A 7,087-nucleotide genomic window follows, 5' to 3' on the forward strand; every position below is an offset into this window, starting at 1 on the left:
AGCCCAGCAATCTATACACCCGAACTCACATTCAGCTCAAGGGCGAATAAAGGTTTGTTCTGAGGGCACACTATGTGAAGCCACTATTCAATCGATAACACTAGCCCCCCACTTAGCTAGGCGAAGCGGCCCTGAATATTCCTCAGAGAGCACAGATGACCGCAAGATGTAAATCCTCAATGCCAAGCACAACGGGTTTGTATGGGTTGAAGGCTCTATACAGGAAGTGCATGAATGCAAACTCTTATGTACTTACTTTACATGACATTGTTAATACTGCATGTTGGTCTTAGGACACAAGCAACTAGGTTCTAGCAGTTCTGGGACTGGGAGGGGAGACAACTTCTGAAACTACGCACACCACAACTTAGTCCTCTTTTCGATATTTGCTACAGGAAGACTATTGCTTAAATGCAATGATGAGGATCATACTAAGTTACTTCTTGAAAATGTTATTTTAGAGTTCACAGCATTCTAAGTTACACCACAGGGTTGGTATGGCTACGTCGGGACAGCGTGGGCAGTAGTCAATCCGGTACCAGTCGTGGTGAACGAACACCTAGCACAGCATACTAACCATGTTTTTGTTTTTAGTACAGTTGTAAGAATAAAATTGGGAATGGGGCGAGACCAGCGACTCTCACTGTTGTTTGTTTCAAAGCAGGACAGGTTGGTGGTACTGCCCAGCGGGTTGGGGGAGTTGTAGGTAGACGGTTACTAGTTTGTTACACTACAAACTGGGGGGAGGGATACATAAGTGAACGGGAAAAAACTTTGAATGAGATGTGGCGATATGTTACACTTCGTTCAGAAACAGCAAAACCGAGGAATAACATGGATAGGGCACTCAAAATCCTAACATGGAATGTCAGAAGCCTAGCGCAGGCTTTAACATGACAGAATATATGCACACCTTAAAAGATATCATATAGCAATAGCCTTTCTCCAGGAGATGCATGTCTGGGGAGACTGTCTCCCGGCACTACGAAAAAGATGGAGGGGTCAACTATACACAACATCACTCTCTGGGTTTGTCAGGGGCACACTAATATGGATAGGCCAGGGAGAATTATTACACCATACTGACCATGTGGTTGATCCTAATGGCCGTTATGTGATACTTTCGGGAACATTAGATGGCCGCGAACTCTGTTAAATTTCAGTCTATGCCCCGAATTTGGATCACTCGCAGTTTTTTACTGAACTAATTACAGTAGCAACCCCTCTCCCAACTAACAATATCATATTTGCTGGTGACTGCAAATGCATACTGGACCCTGTCCTGGACCGCAAACACCCTAAGACACACACGAAACCACACAAGACGGCATGTTTACAGACACTACTGCACACATTCTGCCTTAAAGATGTCTGGAGAGAAAGGCGTCCAAAAACCAAGGCATTTTTCTGTTACACACGGGCAACAGGCACTTACAGTAGATTAGACTACTTTTTCACAACCTTAAATATTGCCACTCTAGCTTCAAAAGCATCATATCTAGCAAAATACCTCTCAGACAACTCCCCCCTATTACTAGCATTGGCATGGGACTGACCACGTCCGGTGGCACCACAATGGCATTTATGAACAGAGGCCATGACAGACCCAATTCTGGCCACAGTACAAACAACACTTGATCATTATTTTCGTGAAAACTGGGGCACCTCCATGATAAGAGCTCAATGATAAGAGCTTATGTCTGGGTGGCTATAAAGGTGGTTCTTAGGGGAGTGTGCATGAATACTACCTATGAGGTCAGGTAACAACTAGAGCGTGACTTGGATATGATGAGTCCAAATTACTAGAAATAGAACGGACACTCCCAACGCCACCTACAAGGCTAAAGGAATGGCACCAGCTGCGCTGCATAGTACTCGAAGACTGGCATAGGCTCGAAAAACATACCCATACGGCCCACAGGCAATGATTACATGCGAAGGGGGACATGATGGGGGCTCTGTTGGCCTGACTAGCAAGACAACAGAAATCACGAGATCTGATCCTGGCATTGCGAGATGCAGGGGGCACGCTACGTACATCACAGGCAGCCATAAACAAGCTGATAAGAGAACATCTCAATGATGTATATCCAATAAACCCAACAACAACCGAATCCATAGCACAAGACTTCTTACCAGAACTCGAACTGCCATGCCTGTCAGCGGAGGATAGGACCATACTAGAAGCAGATTTCACAGGGGATGCTATTCTCACTGTAGGAAGGTGGAATCTGACTGCATGGTTGCCCCCACTTTTTTCCTGGTGTTTTGCTGGTTTTCGACTTAGTTTGGCTGGGATCCTGCTATTCAGGACCCCAGCCTATGTGCTTTCCCCTTTAAATTGATTACAAGTACTTTAGGTACACTCCAGATTGGATTCTGGGGTACCCGTAGCAGTCCGTAGTATATGGTATACTATGTACCCAGGGCATAGGTACCACAGAGGCCTACCAGGGGCTGCAGCATGTGTTATGTCACCCCTGGGAACCCTTCAAAAGGACACAACAGGACTGCTACAGCAGCCTGTTTAAGGTGGTGCATGCACCCATTACTGAGATATAGGTTCACTATATCTCTCCATAGCACTGCACATATATACCTATCAGTCACCCCTATGGCAGGCCTTACCAATCCTGAAGGCAGGGTGCTGGGTTTTATGTGAGAGGGTGCCCATGCATGAGCAGAGCCCCTCGGCAGCCTTTGGAATCTTTATCCCGGGGTTGTTTGTGATGCAGCCAAACCATATACTTTTAGGTGCATTATAACCTCGCAGTAAATGCTAACTATGGGATTGCTGCATGGAAACATGTTGTGTTTGGTGTCAAACACCTTGGAATCATACCCCCACACCAGTAACTGGTGTGGGAGTATGATCCCACCCTTCTAGAGGGAGAACCATGACAGCACCGGTATACCCGGTACCAACTTAACAGACCCTGGCATCACAAAATGGATGCTGCCAGCCACAGACATGAGTCTACCCTCCTGCTGCTGGATGAAACTCCGGCAGGGACTGGACAATAGGTTTCCTGTTACGGGGAGGTGTAACCACCTCCCAGACAGGCTTTAGTGTATTGGGGCTGGGTGGGTGCACTCCAAGAGTGCTTTGAGATCTGCACTGGGGGCACATTTGGTGTCCCTGTGCACAGGCCAGCTCAAACCAGTTGCAGGGGCTACCAGCCCCTGCTCTGGCGCGAAACTGGACAAAGTAAATTGGTGTAGCCACCCCTCTTTCCTGACCCTCCCATAGGTGGGTCCCTAGAGTTTGTTCCACCCCTTTCTTGGATATAAGATAGGAACCCCTGGCTACAGGACTTTAGATTTACCTGGACGAAACTCTGATACATAATTCTGGAACTTCGACGATCTACAAGGCGCTAGATGACGGAAGAATCTCCCTTGGAGTAAAGGAGTTACTCCCCTGAAAGGCAGGCACCTAAGACGCATCTGACCGGTTTGCATCTCCGAATCTCCTGTTGGACTGCGAAGAATTTGCCACACAGGAGGTGGGTTCCCAGACTTCCCAGAGGTCGACCCGAGCTCCCAGCAAAGCTGAGACCCGTAGCCCTCGTGGGGACCATGGAACCGGAACCCCTGGACACCGTGCACAATTGCAAGTGCATATGCTTCTCGTCAATCCTTGAGGCTGTGCTTTGGGCTACTTGTATTCCACACCCGAGCAGTGTTTCCACCGAAGATTACTGGCCTACACTCACCGAGTGTCCCGTGGGCTGGTATTGTGTGATTCCTCTCGAGGTCCCTTCGCAATCCCTGGTCCGTCGACTGGTGGGTCCCTGTGAAGGCAACTCTAAGTCTGATTGGGCTTACCTGGTTGCTCCAGACGTGCTCTGACTCTCCATCGCTTGGGGAGTACCCAGGACCTTGCTGGTCCGCACCGAAGCATCTTTTCTCTTCCTGCATGGGTTGCTATTGCCAAGGCTTGTGGGGTTCAATCCAAGCACCGACACCGCAGCACTCGACATCCTTCGTGGGACAGCTCGAATCCAGCTCCTGGTTGTCGTCGATGCCTCCTGGTCCCCGTGGCTGCAGAGTCAAGCTTCACCTCTTCGCACCTGAAACACACAACATCGGTGGGCATTTGTCTATCGTGCCCCTGGTCACTGGCAAGTGACACAGACTCTGTCCCCTCTGCTTTCAGGTTCTTCTGATCTTTGATCCAGGCTTGGATCACACCGGACACTTCTCTCCTTCCCGGCAGCAGCGCTTTGCAGCAGATCACCATTGAAATCAATGACGATTCAAGACACCATTTTACACCTATGCACCCGGCTTCCCTGGGTGAGGTAACTCGAGTACTCCGGTGCTCCCGTGGGTGTTGGCCCTAGAACCCCCTAAGTCTAAAGGAGTTCGCTCAAAGTCCTCTCCTAAGTGTCCTTAACTTCTAAAACTCCAACCGCGACTTCCCCATAGAATAGTACGGGGCTTGCGCCTGTGTTCTCACACTGCACGCATCCCCCGTGGGTCTCCTGTGTCACTACATTGGGTGGTTCCTTGGGGTCCCAGCGATTCTACGTGCACTAGGCACTGTGTCTAGTCAAGTTGTGGTTCTTATACCACTTTCTTAGTATATGGTTTGGTCCCCTCCCTGGGGCCCATTGTATATTGTGCTATTTACTGTCGTTATTGTGTATCTTTGACTCTAATCTCATAAAGAGATTAGTAGTGAGTGTTTAGAAATAAATACATTTATTTAGTATACACCTTGTGTGGTTCTCCTTTCATTTAGTAATTCTAGAGGTTATAATCTGGTAAACCAAGCTGCTTTACACTCCTTCAAGACTTAGCCTGAAGGCTGCTCTCCATAGCTACCACTAGGATAGCTTTCAATCAAGGTTGTCTTTAACCTAATCATCAATAAGGGTTGTTTGGACTGGTACAAGGTGCCCACTATAACTAGTGAACAGCCTATACCAGGCCAACTTCTCACATTGGTGTGCAGCGGTGGGATTCAAGCTTGATATTGCTTTACCAGATAATCTCTTTGAGTAACTAACTGAAAACCACTATAGGTACATAGGCACATATAAATCAAGTCTAGAATAAAGTAAGTTCTACTGAACTAGACTCCGACGTTCCCAGAATCCTATACATGTGACATGACTTGTTACATAGTATGTTATTTAGTCTGAAACAGTCAAGTTGTTTTAGGATAGGTACAGCAGATACAATTCGGAAGGGAAAGTCTTGGTCTTTTTATTTGCAAAGCCTACAATCCTTTATTAGAACAAACTAATAACAGAAACGATCACGTGGTATACTGCGGCTGCGCATCTCAAATGAATGAAAAACAAAGTTGTCCTAAGTTAGCGAAAGCTCGATTTCTCATACATCATGTACCATGATTTAAGAAAAACGATCTCACACTAGTTTTAGGCAGGACACAGCTAAAATATAGCGTTTTTTAGCTTATCAAATTGGGACTCTGCTGCCTGAATCAGGTCTGTTACATGTATGCATATGGCCCTTTAGTGGCAAGTTAAGTACAGCCTTCCATATTGAAACTGAAAGCATATTTATTTTCAGTTTTTTTAGTTCAATATTTTTCTTTTGCTGACAATACATAGACCCTAATTCTCACTCATTGTGAGTGAGACCCACACATTTAAAGGTCAGGTTATGATTTCACTACTAGAATGCTAATATCACACTTGGCGAGATGATAAAACCTGAACCGTAAATGTGGCTCGCTCCAGAGATCTGCCCATGTAAAGGAGTTCTATTGAGGCTTCAGAAACGGATCCCACCATAGAGGGTGCCCTCCTACAGAGTGCTTCTTTAGTAATTTGTAGGCAATCAGTCTGCTACTTTAAGTGAGGATTTGGTGTTATTTTATTAATTCTACTTTTATTTAACTTCTGTTTTTCAGTTAACTGATGTATTGTTCCGTGTTGTCATTGATGTCAAAGGTTATGTGACATCACTTCCTTCGATGTCATTTTCAAAACTTGAGAGTTATTATAATACATACAACTACACAAAGTAACAATGCAATATTATAAGGTCAGAAAATCACAGATAGCAGTCGATCCTCGCCTTTCCTAGCTCAACTTTCTTATCACGTTGCAGGGCACTTGTGTATGTCGGTAAACTTGCAGACTTGCACTCCATGAGAAGACTTTATTTAGGTGTGGGTGCTGGGTGGTGACTACCAGTCACTGTGTGCATTTGGGGCTTTTTATTCCGTAACCCCAGGCCAGGGGCGTAGCTTGGTCAATAAGATTGGGGGGGGGAGTGAGCTTCAGATTTCCCACAATCCTGCTGGCATGTAATGTTAAAATACATTATACAACACGCAAGGTGCATGAGAGTTGGTATAGGGGCAGTGGAAAGGAAGACAAATGCGGATTGGTAAGCGTACTAAGTGAGCGAAAACATAATATTTTGTGGAATAAACCACATTTTTGAAGACTTTCAAAACAGAGAGGGAAAGAGTATGTGTGCGTTTTTGTCTGTGTATGTAAAACTTCCTGTTGAAATCTGACAGACACCTTACCATTCTCGACTGAAAGCACCTGTACCCAACTATTTACCAGAAAAAAACATTTATAAGGGGCGTGTAACACCCCAAACACCCCCTCCCTGAAGCTACACCCTGCCCTAAATTTCTGTTTTATCACTTTAACCAAAATATGCTGATAATTATCCCTGCATTAGAAATCTGGTCTGGAATCTCTACATGCTGGTATTTTCTCGCCATCAAGACCAAACCCAACCCAGTTGTGATGTAGTGCCAAGTTGGAAAGTGAACACATGGTATTTAAATCCAGCCTCCTGGAGCAACAAAATCTAGAACTCTTAGGCTATCCCTTCTTGAAATTTTATTCTACTCCAATGTTTTGAAAAGTTTTGAACTACTTGGAATCCGGTTAAATGCGGACATTAAATGTGTGATAAGAAACCTGGAACCTAAACCACAACTGTTTTCCTAGAAATCTCCATGAACAAAAACTCAAAATCTTTTCAACAAGCCTTCTCTTGTCAAGGTTTTCAAACCTGCAATCTTCTCCCAGAAGAACTCAGAATCAATTAAAACGTCCTAGCCTTCTGAAAGGCTCTAGAACTCACC

Source organism: Triturus cristatus, chromosome 11, assembly GCF_964204655.1.
Source record: "Triturus cristatus chromosome 11, aTriCri1.1, whole genome shotgun sequence".
Lineage (NCBI taxonomy): Eukaryota > Metazoa > Chordata > Amphibia > Caudata > Salamandridae > Triturus > Triturus cristatus.